Raw genomic sequence first — 24516 nt, 5'->3', positions numbered from 1 at the left:
ATGTCAGTGGCAGCGATTTCCAGTGTGCAACATCTCTCTTCAGATGATCCAGTGGGGTGCCAGATTTCTAGAGAAGAAATCATCTGGGTTAGCTGTAACATGTATGCCTAAATGCTTAAACGAGTCGTTCACGATCTGAAGCGGGCATCCAGCAGGGAGTTGCGGTGGGGGGCCGTGTAATATATACATAATAGATTTGGACCAGTTGATGGTGTATCCCGATACCCTTCCAAAATTTTCACAGATATTAAGGAGAACCAATATTGTGCGTCTAGGGGTGGCCAAGTTCACTAATATATCATCCGCGTATAGGGAGATGCGGTCGTCCCACCCTTCTGTCCACTTGAGGCCCCTTATCATTGGCTCCCATCTGATCCATGCCCCCAATGGCTCCAGTGCCAGAGCAAAAAGCAGTGGCGACAGGGGACAACCCTGGCGTGTCCCCCTTGCAAGCGGGAAGTCATCAGAAATGTGTCCGTTGTCTGTAACGTGCGCCAGAGGTTTAGTGTACAAGAGGCGAACCCATGCACAAAACTTGAGGCCAAAGCCTAGATGGTGAAGCACTGCGTACAGGAAGGTCCACTCCACCATATCGAAAGCCATCCCCGCATCCAATGATAGCACGACAGCTGGCTCTTGTAGGTACGGAGCTCTAGCCATTACCCCATGTAGGCGCCTAAGATTCAGTGCAGTGTTTCTACCAGGCATAAATCCGGACTGATCCGGATGTATTAGATTCGTAAGATGTGGTGCTAGTCTAGTCGCCAATACTTCAGCCAGGATTTTAGCTTCCGCGTTTATCAACTATATCGGGCGGTATGAGGTACATTCTATAGTGGGTTTCCCTGGCTTAGGAATGGCCACTATAGTAGCTAATCGTTGGTCAATCGGCAATTCACCCTTCTCCAGGCTACCAGTGTACATGCGCAGTAGGTCTGGGGCAATAGTTCCTGCCGTTTTCTTGTACAGCTCAATAGGCATCCCATTCGGTCCTACCGCTTTGCCAGACTGTAATGACCGGATCGCGGTTTGCAGTTCTTCCACCGTGAGGTCCGCCTCTAACTCTAGGGCCTTCTCTGAGGTAAGCCTGGGCATTGCTATGTCTTTAATGGAGGCCAGTGCCTCCTCCATTGTCATTGTGGATGATGAGGTGTATAGTTTCTGGAAGTGTCGTGCTAGTGTTCGGACTATCATCCGTGGATCCGCCGTCATCTGCCCTTCCTCCGTTTGTATCTTTTCTATCCTCATGTTACCCCGCTACTTCTTATCTAGCCATGCCAGAAGCTTTCCGGCTTTGTCTCCTATTTCATATATTTTATATTTGATTGATAGCTTTATTTCGATATGCGTATATCATAAAAGCATTACACAATAATATAAAAACAACATATCGGAAACTCAAGACTGTACTTAATACATCAAATGTTAAAAACAGAATAAATAAGTTATTTTTTAAAAGAAGCATTAAATCGATAAGGACAGTCTTTTGAGACGTATCAACCAGGCCCATTTTAAAAATTTAGACACAGCACAAACAATGAGGGGGGCAGTATTGGTCAATAAAATGCGAAGAGCCACAGAATGTTGGCGGATACCCATCTCATTACAAAGCGGTTTGAGCCAAAAAGATCTTGGGCGTGCATAGTCTGGACAGTCAAGAAGAAAATGCGCCACTGTTTCGCAGCAATCAGAACAAAGGGCACAGAAGCGTGATACCTGCTTGCTCGAATTCCATCTGGAAAGGAGGTCGGCTAGGGGTAGAGTTCCTAGTCTGAACTTGATGTACAAAGCCCGGTCCATTGGAATGGAGATAATATCCAAGAAGGGTTCGAAGGCAGTAACATCTTTGATCCTCAAATATGCTGCGGTGGAGTTGCAGTGATGTTGATTACTCGTGAGTTTTGAGGACACCCAACCCCAATATATTTTTTTCAGGATCTCCTTTGGGGGTGCTGAATGAGTAAACCAGCAGGAGCCCAGACCTAGTTCCCCAAGCATGAGTTTAATGTCCCTGAGCCACTTGATCCTTTGCCAGCCAGCCGAATGCATTACCTCTGCCAGCCCGTCTGCATAGGATTTTAGTTCCGGGACCCTCCACAGTCGGGCCCACAATAGGAGGGGCCGGAGGCGGGCCAAGTCTTTAATTGGTTTACAGCCCGCATCCATAAGCATTGGGACAGTCGGGGTGCTCATCGGGACTGCCAGTAGATCTTTGATGAACTTGTTTTCAGCTTTAGAGAGGGACTCCATTCCGCCCAGACCCCATAACTCCGCTCCATAAAGTGATGCCGGTACCGCTTTGGCCTTGTATATATCGATGATTGGAGATACACAATGTTTCGATGAAGAGTTGTACTCCTTTAACAAGGCTCCCCCCACTCTTTTGTGAACCAATGTCATTTTGGTGGTATGGGGTACCCAACTCATGCTGTCACTCAGCCGAATTCCCAGGTAGTCGAATTCTGCAACTTTTTCTAGGGGAATAGAGTTCAGGATAGGAGGGCGGCCCAATTTTTTAGGAGGGTGCATTACTAGATATTTGGTTTTTTGTACATTTATAACAAGACCTCTCATTACACAGAAATCCTGAAACCGGTTCAGGAGTTTTTGGAGCCCCTGGGTAGTTTTTGAGATGAGAAGGGTGTCATCAGCAAACAACAAAGTTGGAATCTTAACGTTGCAGAGTGTAGGGGCGTCTGCTGGTTCTTCAAGCAAATAATCAACCACCCCGTTCACGTAAAGCGAGAAGAGGGTGGGTGCTAGGACGCAGCCCTGCCGAACTCCCCTCTCTACCTTGATCTTGTCAGTCTTCTCCCCATTCAAGCCCCACCTGACCTGAGCGTAGTTCGCTTTGTGCAATTTCATTAGGAGGTCCACTATGTATGGGGGCATCCCAAGGCCGTACAGCACCCTCCAGAGTTCCTCCCTGGGAACAAGGTCAAAGGCAGTCTTCAGGTCTATAAAGGCCAAATAAAAAATGCCTTTGCCCAGTACCACCACCTTCCAATACAGTAACAGGAGTCTAAAGACTTGTTCAATTGTTCCTGTGCCTGTACGGAACCCGGCCTGCATCTCGGATAATATGTGGTTTTCTTCTACCCAGGAGAGGATCCTTCCCAGAATTGCTTTTCCCGCCACCTTCTGGGTCGAGTCTATCAGGCTTATGGGCCTATAGTTTCCCGGTAGATCACGGTTTCCCTTTTTAAATATTGGGACTACCTCGGCCCCTTTCCAGGACTCTGGGACAGACCCTCCCTCCATGATGGCATTGAGGAGAGCGGAAATCAACACCCCCCAGTCACCTGGATGTGCACGAAGAAGATCCCCTGGTAGCCCATCCGGGCCTGCTGCTTTTAATGGAGTAAGGGTTTTAATTCATTCCGTAACTTCTTGGGCAGAAAAAAGGACCATATCTCTGTCCAAAGAATAGGGGGGGAGAGTAAATTGATCATTAAGAGGGCCTTCAATGGGACAGTAAAGACCCAGAAAATGATCAAACCATGTCTTATCTGTGATAGTGCGCGTCCTCAAGGTGTCATCAGGGCGCTTCCTATTACCCACCAAGTTCCAGAAACTTCTGGCATCTCTCCCTCGACTGGCCGTCAGGAGTTCCTGCCAGAAGTTATCTTCCCACTCCTTCTTAGCAACTCTTTGGCAAGATGAATATGACCTTCTAGCCTCCCTGATCCTTATTTGGGATTTTGATTTTACTGCGTCAATTAACAGAGTCTTCGCCTCTCTGCACGTACGATTAAACCAACCTTGTCTAGCCCTAGAAGCTGATCTCTTTCCATTAGTGCTACCTGGGACAATAAAAAGGTCACTGAGAGCCAATGTTAATTTGCAAAATTTTGCAGATACATCCCCCACCCCACTCCCCAGATGATCAAGATTGCCTACAGCTGCCGCTAAGATCTGCGATATAGAAAGTAGTTTCTCAGTTGAAAGTGACAGCTTGTCCCATTTTAGCAGACGACCACAATTCGAAACCACTGACATATCCGGGACTAAGGGGCACAGATTTTTTCTGGCTGAATCATCTAAACACCTATCGGACATGGTGAGTGAGAGAAGATTGTGATCACTTTCTACGGTGGATATGATAACCATATCCTTAACCATATTCCATAGGTGGATGTTAAGAAGAAAATAGTCTATTCTGGAGGAATGCGCGGGCCTATTATAATTATGAGCTCCCTTTTTATCCGAGTTAGTCCTACCATTGAGAGCCTTCAGGTCAAACTCAGATGTTATAAAGTTGACCTGGAGCACCACTTCCGACCATTTCTTAATTGGACTAAGCTCTAAAGCCGGTATACCCCACCTGTTGTCAACAACCTCATGATCCTCTAGAACTTCTGGTCCAAGGGGCTCAAAAGTGCAATTGAAGTCGCCTCCCACCAGGGTACAGTGCTTGTGTGGCGAGGATCGAAGCAAAGCTTCCAACCGTGCTATGACGGGGGATTCTCTGCCTCCCTTTATACCTCTGGCATAGATATTAAAAACATTTAGAATAACCTGGCCCTTATGATTTTTTAATGTGATGTTAAGAAGGTCGGGACATTGGGTATCGTGCTCGTCCACCCTACAATTGAGTGCGGCAGCTACCCATACGAGGAGGCCTCCCGAAGGACGGCCTCGACCGCCCTCAGTTTGTACAGCTGATATGTGGTGAGAGGAATATCCCGCCTTATGAGAAGGCTCCCTGCACCAGGTTTCCTGGAACAAACATATGGAGTAATCCTCCACCAGGGTGTTCCAATCGGGCAGGGTCAATTTCCTCTCTAGACCGGCCACATTCCAACTGAGAACCCTAAAATTTGGGTCCGTCACAGTCGGGATGCTTTCGGCCTCGATGGTATTCACCAGGTCTGTATCTCCCACCAGAGGACAGGCGTTCGTGAACTCACTTTGGATCGGCACTATCCCTAGTTCCCTTGTGCCACCTGATACCCTAAGCTCCCTTGGGGCGGGCAGTGAGTTGGTTTCTGCAAACGAATTTGCATTTCCGCAGTTAGGGCTACCTGTCGCACAGTTAGCAATTGGACTCCTGTTGTCTTCTTGGCAATCAAGGGATTGTCACCGTCCCCTCCCTAAACCATTCCACCCGCCCGAAGCAGGGATGGGCGGGATGGTAGTATATATAAGATTCTGTGAGGATGGGGCTGCTATCCCTGGCCACGGGCAATTTCCGGGGCCATTAGCCTCATCGATCAGGGAGGTTAAAACACTAGAGGGGCGTGGGTAGAAAAATGTTAGGTCGACAATGCCGATACCACCTTTGCCCGTGCACCAACCCTGTCTCGTTATCCATCCCACCACCCTTGGATCTTGAAAATTGACCACAATACAGTCCCCCCCCAGATTTTTAATGGTGGAGCCTATCCAATCTATTCGCCTCACTCCCAGTATGAGTCCATCAACTTCCCCAGGTAGGGGCCGATTCGCCCTTAACCAATGCATAGCTTTGTTTTTAAGCATTTGGAAGGTCTCTCTCTGTCCCGATGGAAGTGGTGGGACATTGATCAGGACCGCTACATAGGGGAAGGAGTCAGGAGTGAGGTTCATGGGGGGTTTCTTATATGGGGGCCTTTTCAAGGGTGGTAAGGACGGACTAAAGACAGAAGAGGCGGGGCGGGGTATCAATTTGTTCGTTGCTGGCTGGTTTCCTATTGCAGGGGCAGGTGATAAGGCGGCACCCTTCTTGGCGCCCTCCACTCCTCCTCCCACTGCAATACACAATGGATTGATACTAGGCGTCGACTGTTGCACAACAGGCTGGCCAGTTGATGCAGTGATATGGGTGTCTACGACAATCCCTAATGGTGCCGAGTTAAGCGGCTTCGGCGGTCTCTTTACCGCTCCATTGTTGGTTTTTACAGACAGGGGGGAGTGGGAATGTTCCCTCTGTCCCTTAACGTGTGGTGGGGCTTGAGCAGTAGTCTGGCAACTGCTGTTGCCATCCTGCCTTGAGTGACTTTTTATTAGTGCCTTGGTAGAATAGAAATTGTCCAGAGTAGCCTGCTAGAAGTGGTTTAGGCGGTCAGCAAGCTTAGTGATGCGTTCCTCTAGTGGAAGCAGTAGGGACCGTAATATCCGTTCCACTTCAGGAAGCAAGCTAGTCAACCACAGGTGTGTATCGACCGTTACCGTCCCTGTGTCTATAGAGGTGGGAGGACTGGGGTCTGTATTACCAGAAGGTGTAATTGCCCCCACTTGCTTAGAAACACCCCCTCGACTCTCTATAGCAGGGGTCTCCAACCTTTTCTGTAGTGAGAGCTAATTTTGCTCAAGGAAAGTCCTGCTGAGCTGCTAGCATATTTTATCACTGTCAAATGCTGATTATATGTATTCAAATTACACTATGATAACCCAAGCACAATTATCAGTAGTAACCACCCAAAAATTCCAGGTGAAGTTATCAGCAGAATGCCAGGAAAACGTTTATCAATATTAAATGCTTGTAATTAAGTAAAATTCAAACCATCACATGATGTGTGCCACAAAGGGTATTACCACAGCAGTAAGTCTCCCCATCTCAAATTGAATTATCATTCAGCTAACAATTTTAAATGTGTTTTAGAAATGCCATATTTTGTTGTCATCAGCATATTAATTTTTGAAAATACACATATTTTTCTATCAAAATCCATTTCCACTTTAAGCAATCAAATTCAATTTTCCAGAAGAAAAACCTTTTCTGAAAAAGCATAATTTTTTCCTTTAAAAATTAAATCAGTTTTCATCGTTAGAAAATACACAGTCCCTAAACATCAGCTTTTTGTTTTCATTGCGTACCGCCCTGTAAAAATGCCTCTCATGGACAAATTATGCTTCAAATACCCAAGTATTGGAATAATAGGCCATGCTTTCTCACCAAAACACTAAGAATGCCTCTGTTATGCCAATAATGCCCACCATTAAACCAGGGCTACCACTGTGCCACAGCTAGATGCCCAACATACATCAGTTATGGCCATTGTTATGGGAGAAGCGGTTGCCACTCTGTCAGGAATGGCTAAAAGCAGGACAGTCACGCTCTTAATATGTCAGTGATGGCAGCAAGTATGTAATTACTAGATTTGTATGCCCAAAATAGTCTGGGCAAAAATATTATAGCTATGGTAGAATTATATCATGAATGCGCACAATTGCGTCAAAGATAATACTCTTATGATGGAGACCAGCATACATATTTGGCACTCCTTGACGCTAGGAATAGCTTTAAGGAATCAACACTGTTTATTTGGGTAGGACACGATGTCACACACACAAGCAAAAATGAATGTGATGCTTTAATTTTCTCTGCTCTGGATGCATACTCTCTTCACCTCAGCTCTTTGGTTGATCATGCACCCAACTAACACATTTTCACTCTAGTACTTGCAGTTACACCCTTTGGTGGGTCAGCCCTGGTTACTGCTGCTACAATTCTTTGATGTCACACACATTGCGACTGATCGAGCAGGGCGGATAACATGGCCAATCTCCTTCTTAGGTAGATTTAAAGTGGATAAAGATGGTTCATATGGCAGACCCTTAGGCCAATGCTGCAGCTTCCACATGCTTCAACACCCTCAGCATACTCAGCAAGACCTTCAAATGGACCCACCCCCCGAATCCAGGAAGACTGTCACCCATGCACACATCACCAACAGGCTGGACTACGGGAACGCCCTCTATGCCGGAATTAACAAATCTCTACTCCATAAACTTCAGACTGTCCAGAAAGCCGCAGCCAGACTCCTCCTCAGCACCCCACTACAAGACCACATTACCCAGCATATACAAGCACTCCCCTGGCTCCCCGTCAAAATGAGTGATCTTCAAGCTGCTCACACACACCTATAAAGCCCTCCACAGAACCGGACCCCAATACCTCAATGAAAGAATCTCCTTCTACACCCCCAAAAGAAACCTCTGCTCCGCGGACCAAGCCTTGGCCGAAATCCACTGCATCCACAGAACCAGAACAGGAGGCATACCATTCTCCTACATCATGGCCAAGACCTGGAATGAACTCCCAGTCAGTATCAGATGAAGCCCCACACTGAAAGCATTCAGGAAGAGCCTCAAGACCTGGCTTTTCGAATCACCTGAGCTGCCTAAATCCCCCCCATACACTCCCCCAGCACTTTGAGACCCTCACAGGTGAGTAGTGCGCTCTGTAAATGCCTGATTGATTGATTGATAGGCCACCACAGTGTGTGTTTGAGTGTTATCAACAGGCCCTGCCATTTTCTGGCTGTCTGTAACTCTTAAGGGTATTGAAATGAGCAGTGCTGCCTTCTTTAATATACACAGAATATCTGAGATTGGCTTGGCTCTCAGAGGCTTCACCTCTGGGAGCTACTTTGAGGGTGCTGGTGAGCTACCAGTAGCTCCCGAGCTACTGGTTGGAGACCCCTGCTCTATAGTGTCTGCCTTGCTGGGATACATGCTTTTATTGACTTTCCTAAATTTGTGGGGTGGTTTAGGAGGAAGGTTTTTCCTAGATAAGCTATTGCTTTTCCTTTTGAGGCCCGATTTTGGTTTGGTCAGTGGAGCACACACCACAGGTAGGGGGGTTATCGTTTCAATAGGGCTTACACGGGGGAGGATCGAGTCACCCTCAACACCTTGAATGGCCCCATTCATACCTACATCATGACCCGAATTGCAAAAGTCAGGTAGTTGAAGTGAGGACAATGGGGTTACTAGGGCAGGAAAGATTTGACCAGGGCGCTTATCCCCCGAGTTCTTTAGCAGTTCAATTGATAGTCTGCGCTCTGCGCGCCTCTCAGCAAGCGATTGCTCCTTGTCAATTGGGTGGACGGGGCGATTAAAAAACTTATCCAAAGGACCTACAACAGATTGGCCGGCCTCGGCCGTTGGAGACCTTGAGACAGGTTTGTTGGAGAGGTCCGGCATTCTGAAGCGTTGGGAACCCCCTTGACTGCTAACTTGTAGATTGGTGCAAACGTCAGCGGAATGGCCCAGCCCGGCCTCCAGCGGCCCCGGACGGCCACAGACGGTCCCGCCCTTGTCCCGGGCTTCTCCCGGGCGCACACCCGCGCGCTCCCGCGCAGCGGAATCCTAGTGCAAAAATAAAGGAGGAGGAGGTGGGGCGGGGGGCGTGGCAGTCAGGGAGAGCGACCCAGGTGTTGTGGGTTGACCTCACGCAGGGGCTCCTGGAACTTAGAGTCCCTGCGGGTCCGCTCGCAGCCCTGTACTTGCCTGCCAAAGCCCAAAGTCCGGAGTCCAAGAACAGAGCCCCACTCTGTGTTCAAGACGCCTCTCTCCACACCGCGAAGCGGGACCCGCGGAGCGGGTCCGGCAAGGAGCTACGGCAGAAGAGAAACACCGCAGGTGCAGGGAACAGCCCACAGCAAGGTCCAGGCAAACAAGGTATCCCACGTAGATCAGGCGGGAAGCTGCTTTCAAATGCTAGGGCGGGGGGCGTGGCAGTCAGGAAGAGCGACCCAGGTGTTGTGGGTTGACCTCACGCAGGGGCTCCTGGAACTTAGAGTCCCTGCGGGTCCGCTCGCAGCCCTGTACTTGCCTGCCAAAGCCCAAAGTCCGGAGTCCAAGAACAGAGCCCCACTCTGTGTTCAAGACGCCTCTCTCCACACCGCGAAGCGGGACCCGCGGAGCGGGTCCGGCGAGGAGCTACGGCAGAAGAGAAACACCGCAGGTGCAGGGAACAGCCCACAGCAAGGTCCAGGCAAACAAGGTATCCCACGTAGATCAGGCGGGAAGCTGCTTTCAAATGCTAGGGCGGGGGCGTGGCAGTCAGGGAGAGCGACCCAGGTGTTGTGGGTTGACCTCACGCAGGGGCTCCTGGAACTTAGAGTCCCCGCGGGTCCGCTCGCAGCCCTGTACTTGCCTGCCAAAGCCCAAAGTCCGGAGTCCAAGAACAGAGCCCCACTCTGTGTTCAAGACGCCTCTCTCCACACCGCGAAGCGGGACCCGCGGAGCGGTTCCGGCGAGGAGCTACGGCAGAAGAGAAACACCGCAGGTGCAGGGAACAGCCCACAGCAAGGTCCAGGCAAACAAGGTATCCCACGTAGATCAGGCGGGATGCTGCTTTCAAATGCTAGGGCGGGGGGGCGTGGCAGTCAGGGAGAGCGACCCAGGTGTTGTGGGTTGACCTCACGCAGGGGCTCCTGGAACTTAGAGTCCCTGCGGGTCCGCTCGCAGCCCTGTACTTGCCTGCCAAAGCCCAAAGTCCGGAGTCCAAGAACAGAGCCCCACTCTGTGTTCAAGACGCCTCTCTCCACACCGCGAAGCGGGACCCGCGGAGCGGGTCCGGCGAGGAGCTACGGCAGAAGAGAAACACCGCAGGTGCAGGGAACAGCCCACAGCAAGGTCCAGGCAAACAAGGTATCCCTTATATATTTTATGTCTAGTGGCAGTGAGCCTTGACCTGGTTTCCTCTCTAAGATGTTCTCTATATTGTTGCTGCCTGATGTGTAGGGTCTGGGATGTAGCTGGTGTGGGGTCAGCCGAGTGATGCGTTTCAGCCTTATGCAAGTCTAATTCAAGGTCATGCAATTCTCTCTGTTTCTCCCGCTTGTGCCCTGCAATAGAGATTATGGCCTGCCCCCTGACTACGGCGTCATAAGCCTCCCATAGGATAGTCGGTGAGCTGACTGATGGAGCATTTTCGTCAAAGTAGTGTTTTGTCGCTTTAATGACCGCTTTCCTGACTTTTGGTACCTGCAAATAGCTGGGGTAGATACGATAGACCCGCTTACGAGTCTCGTGACGATATGAAAAAGTCAACAGTATGGGGGAGTGGTCCGAGGTGCCCTAGGATTTATTACTACATCTTCTACGCTCTTCAGACTATCCATTGAGGCCAAGAAATAGTCTATTCTAGATAATGACCGCTTTCCTGACTTTTGGTACCTGCAAATAGCTGGGGTAGATACGATAGACCCGCTTGCGAGTCTCGTGATAATATGAAAAAGTCAACAGTATCGGGGAGTGGTCCAAGGTGCCCCAAGGTTTTTTTACTACATCTTCTATGCTCTTCAGACTATTCATTGAGGCCAAGAAATAGTCTATTCTAGATAAACTGTTATGTACCCCTGAGTGGAAGGTATAGTGTTGTGCCGTGGGGTGGTGCTGTCTCCATACATCAGTAAGTCCGATTGCCTCCATAAAACTCTGCAGGCGAGACACACCAGATACTTGTGTCTTCACCGAGTATCTGTCCAAGGTGCCATCTATAGTTGCATTAAAGTCCCCCCTATCAGAAGTTCCCCCTACGGCAGATTAAGTAAAAACTTGCTGCGCTATTGCATGCAGGGCAGGAGGAATATATACTGACACCACATTGACCGATCTACCCTTTCATTGACCCATGAGGGCCGCAAATCGACCCTGATCATCCTTTTTCATTTTAGGTATTATGACTGGGGATTGTTTCTTCACCAGAATGCCAACACCTATGGAGCCGGAGGAGAACTCCGAGTGTACCACCATCTTATATCCCCACCGATCCATTGCCTTACATGCAGTGCCAGTGAGGTGCGTTTCTTACAGCAGGGCTAGCGTCGGGGCGCAGCGCTTCAGAATTTGCAGAACCAGGCCTCTCTTTATCTTGTCCCCCATTCCAAGTGAGCAGTGTCAGAGGGGTTACCTGAGTCCTGGGGTGCGACTCCGAACCGTGATCAGCTAGGTCTTGTGACGCCATGTCTTTGAAAGCACTGGGGAACGGGCACTAACTTATTTGTATACTGTGCACTCCGGTCAATATGTGGGAATGTTACAATCCTGAAACCGCCGATGTGAACTGAAACTAAGGATGTACAGAACCATGTAAAGTGACCCTTCCCCCAAACCTCCCCCTCCCTGCCTCCCTGCCCGACGGACTCATAACTGCCCGCCTCCCCAACTTAGCAGAGTGCTCAAACCCAGCCCCGAAAAAGTACTTGCGTGTAGGAGGTGAGAGGTCCAAGGAAGGTCATAGTCCTTCCCCACCCCCAAAGACTGCTTTCGTTTAGCGTTTAGTTCAAGTCCCATAGCGGGTTATTCCACGTGCGCTCCATCGCACTTCATTCAATCTCTGTGACCAATGTTCTCACTTAGCTTCACTCTTCAGCCTCACTCTGCTGAAGATGGTCTTCTCCCCCTTGCTGTCCACGGTCCCCAGGGTCGTCGGTCATCTCGTGTCGTCATTGATTCCCCTCCATTCGCTTGAGTCCTTCCACCTGACGCCATCCTTCGATCCAGTTGTGTGTCTCCTCCGGCGTGTCGAAGAACCATGTTTTCCCATCCGGAAACACTCTTAGCTTAGCCGGGAATAGCATCGAGTACGGCAGTTCCCTGGCTCTGAACACATTCTTGACCTCCATGAAGCTCCTGCGGCGTCTAGAGACCGCCACTGTATAGTTCGGAAAAAAGGACACTGTTGAGTTCTGGATTCGGAGCAGTGGAGCCACCCTAGTAGTTTGTAATATAGCGTCTCTGTCTCTGAAATTGAAGATGCGAGCCAGCATAGGTCTAGGAGGGGCCCCGGGTTTGGGCTTACCTCCTGGAACCCTCTGGGCTCTTTCGAATGAGTAAAAGGTTGATAGTCCCCTGGGTTGGAGCCTTGATTTTATGAGGCCCTCCACATATAGGTCCATTGCCGGGCTCCCTTCACTTTCGGGAATTCCCGTAATTCTGACATTGTTGCGGCGGGAGCGCCCTTCCAGGTCGTCCAGTTTTGCTGCCATTAATTTGTTCTCTGCCTCCAGCCGGCTCACTGTTTTTTGCAGGGCCATAGTGTCTTTCGCAAGAGTTTTTGTGACTTGCTCAACTTCCTTGACCCTGGCCGTCATTTTTTGAAAGTCTGCTCGCAGGAAGGAGAGATCCGCTGATATTGTTCCCACCGTTGATTGCACACTGCTAAGGGCAGTCATTATGTCCTCCAGAGTCACTTTCTGGGCACCTTCTTCCCCCGGGGTCCTGTCCGCCAGATCTTTCCGTTCAGGCAGCGGCGGGAATTCTTTCCATAGGCAAACTTGTCCACTTTGGACTGGGTGGCCGACGTTAGTGGGCCCCTGCCCCCATCTCCTCCCCCAACAACTGGTGCACGTCCCGGTACTGGCCGCCACCTGCCGCGAAAACACCTGCTCCGCGTGGCCTGTCGGTTTTCCCATTGTGCCTCTTGATAGTGGTGTACTGGTGCTGGAAGGTCAAGTGGGGGGGGCACACTCTATGCAGTTCCCCTGTATTACTCACTGCTCAGTCTCTTTTCTTTAGTAGCCAGTTGATCTACACCCGCGGCTCACCTGATAGTCTTGCGGTATGGCCACTGTTTACACAGAACTGGAGCTCACTGTGCCTCTGAATCGCTGCAGATTTCTCAAGTCTCCCATTGGTGGAGGGGAGGGTTGTACCCATCCCTCCGTCAGCGACTGCCGCTTTTCTGTGTCCCGCCTGCTGGCAGGCGATCTTACAATGGTGGGGGCCCTCCTTCCCTATTGCTGTCCAACTGCCGGGCCCTCTACTCAATTGAGGACCTGGCTTCACCTCTGTATGTAAGCCGCACCTCGCTCCCGTCCTCCGTAGGGCCTCTGAACTAATGCAGGGGGTCCTTACAGCGGCTTCACTTCTTCACAGGCTGTCCTTGTTCTGCCGCACGCACCTGTCTCGCCCGTGGCAAAGGATTTCTTCTTTTCCGACTGTCCTCGGCGCGCGTCCAGCCCGACTTCACTCCGGAGAGCGCTGATCTCAACCTGCCAGGGGAGGAGGGCCGGGGGAAGAGTAGGCAACGTTCGTCACTCCTGCGGGCTCAGGCCTGAGTAGCTTTCCCGGCGCCTCAGTTCTCCGGGCCCCTCACTGTCAGCTCCAGTGCGTCGTTTGCTGCGGTGTCTCCAACAGGCGCACCATCAAATTTACGTCCCGGCTGTAAGAAGGCCCGTAGGCCGCCGCATTCTTCGCTCCGTTTCAGTGCTTCCTGATATCGGATTTGGAGCAGAGTTGGTTCTTTGGGTGCCACTCGCTCTCAGGCGTCAGCGACAGTCTTTAGGGTATAATTTTGTGAAGGATTTTATGGCAGATTGGCACGGGAGTCTACCGAGTCCTCGGAGCTCTCCTAAGCAGCAGCCATCTTGCTCGGCTGCAAGCTACCCCCCCCAAAAATGTTCTCTTTTTTTAATAGTAAAAAAATCTCCAGACTTTATAGTGAATAAAATACTTGTCCCCAAAATCCTTATAATACTCCCTTCAACGCTTCCCCTTCCATGTCAACTCTAGTCTTTTGAGAACCTGCTGAAGCTTCTGTGTTCAATTTGCTCATATAAGAAAATGTATGTCATCATCATCATCAAAAACTTTATTTCGGCTGTCAAAGCCATAAAAGTACATATAACGCATACCATGATGGAAGTAGACACAAATATATTTTTTTATTGAGATTATCAATGTATAATATTCCGTAAAAGTGTGTGGTACATATACATTCTAGCAAAGAATAAAATTTTAAATTATCATTTAAAAATGATTAAAAATCAGTTATTCACATGCACAAAGAAAGGGGCCCTTCTCCTAGCTAACCACATAGCACCCAGAAATGTGACTACATACAGCACATGCATACAAAGGCCAGCAATCCGATCTAAGCATACGGAGAGCTGTGCTGTGGCTACTTCTGCCTAGTTCCTTACATAGGGGTGAGAGCCAGAAGGAGCGGACACAAGCATAGGCGGGACAAGCATAAAAAACATGGCTACAGTTTCCTTCAGATGATTCCATGTAACACAAGCCGGAGAATCAGATGGTGCCCCTTGATAAGTAAAAGCTTTAAGTGGTAAGGAGTCTGCTTGAAACTGGAAATATAATTGTCTAACTAGTGGTACAAGTGTATGCATCCCATCAATTGTACTTTAAAATGCTTTATTTGGCCTCATTATTTCATAAAAGGAGGATGAAGAGCCTCTCTGTCCTCTGGAAGAGTGTGTGCTTTCTTTCTTTGCTCAGTAGAATTACATGGCAGACACTGCTTAATGTGAGCCAGTGGTTGCATCTATGACTCACCAACACTCGTTTTTGGGGACAGGTGCTTATTTTTCCACCTCAAGCATAGATCCAGAGCAAAAGCGAGAAAAACACAAAAGGGTGAAGAAGGAGGGAGAGAAGATGGAAAACAGTGGCAAAGGGTGAAAGCAGGCATGGAAAAAGATCCAACAACAGTGAGATAAAGAGCAGGCAGCATGTAGTGACTGAACAAACAGGCATGTGGTAAAATGAGGTCTGACATCCTTCCTATTGGACATCCCCTGGGACTCAGGACTGATGGCTGTAAAAATGAAGTGCTCTATGCGGGTGTGTACACCCCCCCTCTGACGCACATTCCTCAGGGGCTCTCAATACACTATACTGAACAACAGCCGAGTGTGACCACATCACACTGGGCCAGTGCCAGAAGTGTCCAGTGTTTCCCGGTGCATCCTACTAGAAAGTTCAGGCTGAGCATATGAGCACTGCGCCCAGGTCGCCTGTAGACATAAATTAGAATACTGGAAGTGCCCAGTGTTAATGCTCGACAAGGAGACTCATTTTTCAGGGGCCAAGTGTCGGGCAAGCTCCCAGAGTGACTCAGGTTCCTGTCCCTTAGAAGACAAACATTATGGGCCAGATTCCAAAGGTTACTCCGTTGGTGAGGCAAGGTGTTATCCACATTTCCGAAATCCGCCAACTGCACTGGAGTGGATGCAATGTTGCACCAACAGGTGCACTATTTTTTTTAGAATAGAAAGCATTTATAAGGTGCGATAGAGACCCCTCACTCCACCCTGCACCCCTCATCCAAAGCCTCTCAGCGCTACAGACCACCATCGAGTGTTGAAAGTTGTGAAGCCCTGGTTCTCGAATGGAGGGGCCGGGTCGATCAGTTAGTGCAAATTGTCTTTTTTGCACCAGATTGCCTGTGCTGTTATTTTCGAACTCCTCGGTGATATACCGCCCTATATTGCATGCATTATAATGCAAGACAATTACATCGCCACAGTCCCCTACTTCACAAACTCAGTATAACAGATACATGTAATATTCCTGAGCAGACGATAGGTAAGCGTAATAATATTAAAAACACTAATACTAGTCTTGCCTCCGCAAGGTCCTGGAGGCGAAGTGATGGGCCAATATAACTGTAGGTCGGCATTATAGGCATTATTGGCATAGTGTCAAGCGACTATATCTGCACCCTGCAACATTCCCAGAACTCCGCTTTGCAGATGTCAAACTAGTGATTTGTACAAGAGTGCAGAAAGAGATGCGCACTAGGACCAGGCAAGCCTCCACAAAAAGCCCAACAAAAGACTGGATTCGCCGTGGCAGCACTGCACCTGTACGCCGGCCCTGATGTAAACAAGCCGGTTTGGTCCTCATGTTGCAGCTAAGCACAGCCGCGCTGCCTGCCGGCTCTTCCTTGCTTCTCTCCTCCGGCTTAGGACCCCGACCAATCGGCTGGGGGAGCATCCTCCCGAACCGGCATGCTTCGTGAGAGGTACCCGCCGCCGATCTCCACCCCGGACCTGCCACCCTCATGCTACCGCTGGCCGTGAGTTATAAGCAAGCAATTACTGCTGTTTAATACGCGGCGCCGTGTACTGCATGCGCGCCGCTTTCGTTGATCTATACATATTCAGCACTGTGCAGGCCATTCGACAGTGACCATGTAATACGGCGTGCAGCTGATAACAGCGAAGGGACATATTTATTCGCACGACTGCCAGGATGAACCTTCACCCGGCTCAGTGGAACGGATACGGGCTAAACGCAGGGGGCATTCACTGGCCACAATAAGCGGCAGGTGCGACATTCACATGCATACGCAGCGCTACGATTCCATACTGTTGGCAATACTGCGCTATGTAGGTCTCTCTTAACATAATATAGCTCAACAAACTAGAACAAAGTACAGGTTCCTGCATAACTTGCTCAAGGGTCAGATGTTTCTTAAGGTGATATTTTGGAGCGATTGGTTTGCAATTGCTTTCCGTGCCCGCCTGGCTCTATACCCCGGGTTATTACCGGATCCTGTTTGTATCCAGCTGCAGGCGGATTGTTACATGTTGCTGTTCTGTACCGGCGTGGGTGAATTGGACTGAGCCGGTTTTGGTAATTCAATGAGACATAGACGGTCTGTTTTATTTTGTGTCATATGATTAATAAGGATTCGCCGCGCTATCACATGAGGGCGCATGCCACCGCCGCCTCCTGCTCTGGAGGCAGGGACCGTGGTCTGTGCCAACCGGCGACCATGACCTTTACGCAGACAAGAAAGCCTCGATATCTGGATGTTTTGCGTCGTCAGGTTGCTCGGATAGTGGCTGGGCTTCGCGGAAGGAGGGACGCTTAACTTCACCCTGACGCGGGCGCGAGCGTGCCTGCTCCGTCGATGCCTCCCTCAAACCAGACCGAGCCGGTATGGGAATGAAAGGGCGCAGCTGTAAGGTGCCGCCGCGAGCTGTAAAAACACACACGGACACCGCACCGCACACGACTGGCGGCGACTCGTCGAGGTGTCTGTCCACAAAGGCAGTGGCATGACAACAGGATAAGCCCGGCTCGCCACGCGCCGGCGGCGTGCAGGTAAGCAGCAGCAGGAAGGCAGCGGGTCACCCCTGTCACCTCACGCCTCAGAGCGCGCGGGGAATACCTCAGGTGCGCGCCCCGGCCTGCAAGGGGAACGCCCCGGCGACGCCCCTTCAAGGGCCCCCACGCGCAGAAAGCATCCTGTCTGGGAAGGGGCTCGCGCGGAGTGCTGCGGCGCCGGGTAACTGCCGGTCATGCTTTGTGTCAGGCACGCGCCCTCCGTGCATCCCTCTTATGCACGCATGCCATCTGTGACGAGGGGACAGGCCCGAGATGTCACTCTTATTGTGTGATGTCACTCTTATTGTGTGATGTCACTCTTATTCCCTATGTATATAGCGATAAATATAATCACCAGTCTCTTCTTTGTGTGGCTTTACATTTTGTACATTTGCAATTTTTTTCTGTGTGTATCTTTTATGTAACACGTGTAATCCTAAATCCTTATGTTTTGCAACTGGTTCTTATGTAAAGCGCTCCGACACCTTCGGGTAAAGTTCGCGCTATATAAAATCGCATTAAATAAATAGCGTCTGTGCAGCGTTTTCTATCTGTGTCTAAGCGCACGCGGGCCTGAGCGCTCTGCTGGCTCGGGTCAACCCAATCCAGTCACGGTGTAAACAGGGCTGCGCGAGAATCCTCCTAAACCTTTCGAAATGTCACTGTTCTGGTCTGTCTGCCTCCCAGGGCTGTCGGATCATGGATGTCTTGCGTCTCAGGAACATGTTATGCAGGTCCCTGTCACGAAGAGGTATTCTCCTCTTGTACTTGAAAGTGAACTTTAGCTTTTCAAAAGCAATGCTCCACGTCTCAAGTTTACTGTATCTCCGGGCCAAAGACTTCCGGCGAATTCCAGGCGCTTGATGCACGAGAGGGCGTCCCCCTAGACCACTGATAATAAACAATAAATACGTTAAAAACTAGGGCAACAGAAAGTAACAAACATCAGCAAGCCATTGGATGATGGAAGACAAGTGGGTTAGTGTGTTTGTTTGTACTCTGTGTATGATACACGTTCTTCACGACCTTAATCTTTTTAGGCCAGTGTGGTGGTTTCTGTTTAAGGAGCATAGCTAGGCATCCTTTCCAAGAGAGGCGTGGGCTACATAATTAAGGCCGTGGATGAAAACATGCAAACTAAAATCCTAAATCCCACACAGCACAACCTGACTACTATTTGAATTCCTCTCTGTGCGTCATTGTATCCAGATTGGACTAGGGCAGAAAATAGGCCCAAGCACCTAAATAACAAGCATTTACAATGCAATGGTTTTGCCTTTGTTAAAGTTAGAGCTATTGACATTGCTCTTGACATTATTTTTATTTATGTTTTTTTTAACATAAATAAATGGCATTGTCATTTACAATGCCACTAGCTTTATCTCTCGCAAATGACACACACAAACACACACAGAGCCCCCCCACACACACCCACACAGAGCCCCCCACACACACAGCCACACAGAGCCCCCCCCACACACAGCCACACAAAGCTCCCCACACAGAGCCCTCCACACACCCACACAGAGCCTTCCACACACACCCACACAGCACAAGCAGGCAACAGGGGCACGAAAACGGAGGCACAAGCAGGCAATAGGGGCACACGGAGGCACAAGCAGGCAACAGGGTCACGAAAACATGCACAAGCAGGCAAAAGGGTCACAAGCAGGAATTGTAATTTAGACGGGGCTGAAGTGGAGAACGGTCAGTAGGGAAGTAGTGCGGCTGGTGCAGTGGTACCAGGCTGAAAGGTGAGAGGGGCTGTCTGCACCCCAGTTTGGACAGTTTCCACTACCTAACATCATCATCTTGGTTCACTGATGTTAAAAAACAGGAGCAGCCATGATTGGATGCAACGGTATGCGTAGAGCATCATACAAGTAACCCAAAAATATCTATAAAACTAGGCACTTTCAAATTCAACTCAATCCCCCCGATAAGACCAATACGACGTGACAGCTGCAATTGAATGGCTTCAGTTTTGAATAGTCCAAGGCAAATGATTACATTCAAACCTGCATGCGCTTGAGGTTTGTCCCTTTGAAGCTCACAAATGTGCATTTTTTATTAATTGCTGCCACAGTACCAGAACACAGCTATCAGATAGTAATTGGAGTTTAATCGTTCATTGATGCCATACCAATATCTTTAAATTCGATCAAAATGCATGTGGCTAGTTAAAGGTACGGTATTGACTGAAAGATCCCCCTAATTAACAGCTATATTTTTGTGGAAATTGATCTGTATAATGATTACTTTATTATCATACCAGCGCCTCAAATAGCCACGTATGCCGTCTTGATTTCTGCACTGAACGCAAGCAGTGTTTCTGGATGCTTTAAAACTTCCTCACTTGGACTAGTCAAATTACCTACATTTTTTCAAAAAGTCAAGCACCGCTTATTTCATGCTGATGCACATAAAAGATTTATGGTTAAGCATCTCGGTTTGAGTTTAGAGCGGTTGCATTGTATTTGCATAGTTTAAAGGAAGAAGTTAATTACAAAAACAGGCCGGTTTCCCTCCCATCTTTGAACGTTTCTAGAAGCAGGGCTTCTTGTTGACAAAGAATGATTACCACTTGCAAGCGGATTTGGTGTGAAGCAATGATATTGTTGATGAACTCCTGACAAGTCATTCCGACCTCGAACGGTTACCATCGGCAGTAACTTCAGGCAGCTCTTTGCAAACGGACACCTACCACTGGGTGCCTTTCCCACTACTGAAATTACCACTTACCATTTAGGTCTAGGTAACTGTGGGACCATCCAACCATCAAAATGAAAGCTTAAACTGAGAGTTCAACTTGACCGGGCTAGAAAACCATTAACTACAGGTCATGGAGTAGTGGTAAACACGGCAGCCCTAATACTATATGCACACTGGCACTGCCAATGATATTATGGAAGGGGGGGCGGCACAATTCAAGGGGTTATGGTAATAAAAAGATAAATGTACGACGTGCCTAACTTCATAAAATGTAACCCATACTTGTCCGGGAAAGGGGTTAATCGCATCGTGGCAGTTTAATATCCTAAAAAAATTAGTAAGGACCTAAAGGAGACCTGCTAATTTTCGAATAAAGCGTTTGGCTGAATAACCAGGTGAAATTTTCCTTATGATCTACAAACTTTATGGTTAAAATAAGTATCAATTATACGGGAAAAAATTGGTAATTCTACAGCCAGGTAATTGGCAAAAACCTATTGTGAAAATATCAAATAAGATGCAGTTGATCATCCAAAGCCGACATTTTTAAATGATAATAAACTGAGATGAACGCATTCCTGCATAATTTGACAGTAATCGTTTCAATTGAGGGGGTTGTGCAGGTTTCAATCATTCAGCTGGTTTCGGGAGTTTTAATTCAAGCCTGTCGTGCTTCCAGCAGCTTATTTAATCTACGGATAAATGTAGCCTTTGAAGGGCGTGCTTACCTTACATGTTGCTTTTTAAGAACTGAAGCCTAAAAACAATGGGGGGGAAAAGTGCAAGCTTGCAGTAGCTTTTTTTGTACAGTAGTATGAATGGTCAAAGAGGATTTCTTTTTACCTGTCTCAATTCGTTAATCATGGAAGGTGTCTCCAATAGCACTCGACAACTTCTACTAAATTATTCAACGAGATTACCAGAGTGGTAGTTTAATGACGGCACACCTGTGCACCGACTCATGGTGGATCGATACATTCCAACTAATTAAACCAAAAAAGAAAAAAGTTGCAATTAACACTTGAGCCGGTGCTAATGAGATGGAGTGGGGGAGAAAGCAGAGTGCTTTACCTTTAATAATCCATATGGAAAATACTCCCAGAAGAATCCCCTGCCCCTATGTGCACAACAGGATTCAAATGGCGTCCAACCTGACCTGTTACACGCTGCTTTTCAGGTACACCTGAAAAACCAGAGCTGCTGGAACCAAGAAAGAAAAAATTGTTATTAAACTGGCATTGACAGCCACATTCAGCTACATAATACACGCAAACAGTTAATAGGTCAAAAATCCAATTTGTTTTTATTTCTTTATTGTTAAAGAATCAGTCCTTAAAACATGAAAAATTAGTAAAGGCGTGTGCACATTTTATACAACATGGCAGATTGAGTAACCTTTAGTCATATCCGTTGTTTCTATTCCCTTTAATCGCCCTAGATAGCCAAAAGGGAAGGCAAACTAAGTGAGACACTGCGTCTAAACATTGCATTTTTCGAAAAGATTCATGCTTTGTGGGTGCTGAAAGCTACATAAGAGAACTTAACTTGTTTAAGAGTTTTATCGGATCCGGACTCTGAAGGCAACGAACACGTCATTGGTTTTAATTGTACTTTTTAGTAGCTAGCCTGGGATTCACCACTGTGCTTATCGGCAACCTTCTACTACGATGATGCAGTCAGTTCCCAACATTGCCTGATCACGTTAAGAGTCCTGCAAACGGCAAATGTTAAGTGAACATATTTCTCGAGAGCGATACCCAACCTTTCAGTGTCAATGGCGGAATTTGATGGAATCAGTACACGTGCCACAATACCCTCAAGGGCGGCCTCCCTGAACATGTCCATCACCATCAGTCACATGGGTCAAGGCGGGGGTGGAGAGGGGCTCTGTCAGCCCAGGGTATCAGCGACGAGTTCTAATGAGCCTTTGAGGCTCTTGAGAAGGATCCAGTCTGCAGTGCGGTCTCCATGTGTGTTCGCTGGTCCAAGGCAGAGGTCGGACGGTCCGTGCTCGGATTGTTGCCCCGGCCTACACTCAACGCCCTGGTGTACCAGTCACTTCCTTTCGAGCCAGGGCTGCACAAGATGGCGGCGGCGCCATCTTACAACACCGCCCACATCATGATCACCCGCCCTACCCCCCCGCCATTCACACGACTAACGGGACGGGCCGCAAAACCCCGGAGCCGCCAGTCACACCACCCCCGTACTCGCCCCATCCCTGTCACATTACCCCCATACCCACCGGGCTCACCATCCTCCGTTCCAACTCCACTCCCGGTCACACGACCCCGCACCCGACGCAATCCCCCGGAGCCTCCAGCCACACGACCCTCCCTACTGGCCCTACTTCGGAGCCTCTAGCCACACGACTCCGTACCCGCCCTACTCCGGAGCAGCCAGTCACGGCTTTCAGTACCCACACTACCCTCCGAACCCGCCAGTCACATCACTTGCCGTTCCAGCCCTACCCGTAGTCACAAGATTCTCCGTACCGCTAAATACCACGGAGCCGCCAGTCGTACGGCCCTCTGCCCCGCTTAATCACGGTTAAACGACCCACCATACCCGCGAGCCATACACGCCCGACACACAGCCTCCCGTAACCACCCTACCCCTGAGCCGTTAGTCACGCGACCCTCCACTACGTAACCGACAGTCACTCACATGAATTGATACGAGTAGACCATGGTCTTTACAGTTAAGAACCCAAGTGGAGCCGTCATCATTATATAAGATGGTAGTTAAGATAGCCCGGCACGCAAATAGCACGTTTAATACGGCCCGGTCGGGTCTTGTAGAGCGGATGGCCCCCCTGGTCTACAGGACCCACTCGGGGGGGAACCACCGACCTCAGGGCTATCCAGGGGGAGGGAAGGCCCAAGGACCCAGCGCCGCCTCAGTCACGCGGGCGGGGGCTTCGTTTGCAGCCTGCTGGACCCGACCGCTAAAGGATTCCAGCGGGAGGGGCTGGAGCGCTCTCGCAGCGCGGAGCTGCAGGCAGGCAGAGAGACACAGAGCGGTGCGAGTCAGCGGGAAGGGGCGGCTCGCACCGCGGGGGATATCAACAATACCTTAGGAACTTGCAGGCAGGCTGGCAACCCCAAAACCAAGGGGGGAAACAAACGTTGCGGGCCCCGAGCCCGATGATAGTCTCGGTGGCGGCTTTTCTCCGGGGACAGATGCGACACGGGGCAGGAGAGACGTAGAAGTGCCGGCAATGCCGGACCAGACACGGGGGCGTTCCCGGCGTCGCGTGACGTCGGCAAAAGCCAAAGAATGTCGGGAACGCCCCCGTGTCTGGTCCGGCATTGACGGACAGGCCCCTCGTCCAATGGCAAGGCTCCGTTTACGGAGCCAGCCAATCAAGGACGAGGGCCGAACAAAAGCCACACTACAGTTCTCAACAGGATTTCGCCTGCGCGGAAAAGCTGCGCAGAGCGCAGCTTCCGCTAGGCAAAACCTAAAAATGACCAATTTTTAGGGAATTAGAAAGGTAAACAAGCACTGTCAAAGCCAGTAGGCTTAGCCTAGGTGAGATCTATGGACTTTGGCAATGTTTATTTTTTGTATAATGTTGCACATTTTGCAATGTATGGCCTGTTACTGTATAGCATGGTATGTTATGGTTTGGGCTGTCATTCTATGCTATGGTATATGACCTCTTGTGTGTATGGTATGGTATGATCTGTCATTGTATGGTATGGTATGATATTTCAAGGTATGGTATGGCATGTAATTGTAGAGTAAGAGTTGTGTGATATGGCCTGTCATTGTAAAGTATGCTATGGTATGATATTGCCATTTTATAGTATGGCATGGTGTGTTGTGGTATCATTTAGCCTGTCATTGTATAGTATGGTATGGCTTCACATTATATTGTACTGTAAGGTATGGTGTAGTACGATATGGTGTGGCCTGTCATTGTAAGGTATGGTATGGTATGACCTGTCATTTTATAGTATGGTATGGTATGGTATGGTCTGTTGTTATATGGTATGGTTTCCCATTGTATAGTATGGTATGGGGTGGCCTGTCATTGTATGGCATGGCCTGTCATTGTATGGTATGATATGGTGTAGCCTGTCATTGTATGGTATGGTGTGTTCTGTTATTGTATAGTATGGTATGGCCTGTCATTGTATATAGTATGGTATGGGGTGGCCTGTCATTGTATATAGTATGGCACATCATTGTATAGTATGCCATGGTATTGTCAGGGCCACTGGAAAT

General features: G+C 49.1%; 1 protein-coding gene across 2 annotated transcripts in view; it reads left to right on the top strand.

Annotated features, from left to right (window-relative positions):
* The first annotated feature begins 16332 nt into the window (after positions 1 to 16332).
* The window catches only part of SLC16A14 (solute carrier family 16 member 14), a 224687-nt gene continuing 216503 nt past the window's right edge, over positions 16333 to 24516 (top strand). Inside the window, exon 1 of one of the 2 annotated variants that reach the window (XM_078668162.1) lies at positions 16333 to 16534. The gene's annotated coding sequence lies outside the window, so the exon portion shown is untranslated. Of the gene's footprint in view, positions 16535 to 17377; positions 17569 to 24516 lie in introns of those variants that run through there. The other variant, XM_078668161.1, reaches the window with a different exon arrangement.

This window comes from Lissotriton helveticus, chromosome 11, assembly GCF_964261635.1.
Source record: "Lissotriton helveticus chromosome 11, aLisHel1.1, whole genome shotgun sequence".
Taxonomy (NCBI): Eukaryota; Metazoa; Chordata; class Amphibia; order Caudata; family Salamandridae; genus Lissotriton; species Lissotriton helveticus.
The sequence above is the reverse complement of the archived record's forward strand: the minus strand, read 5'-3'. Positions and strand labels throughout refer to the sequence as shown.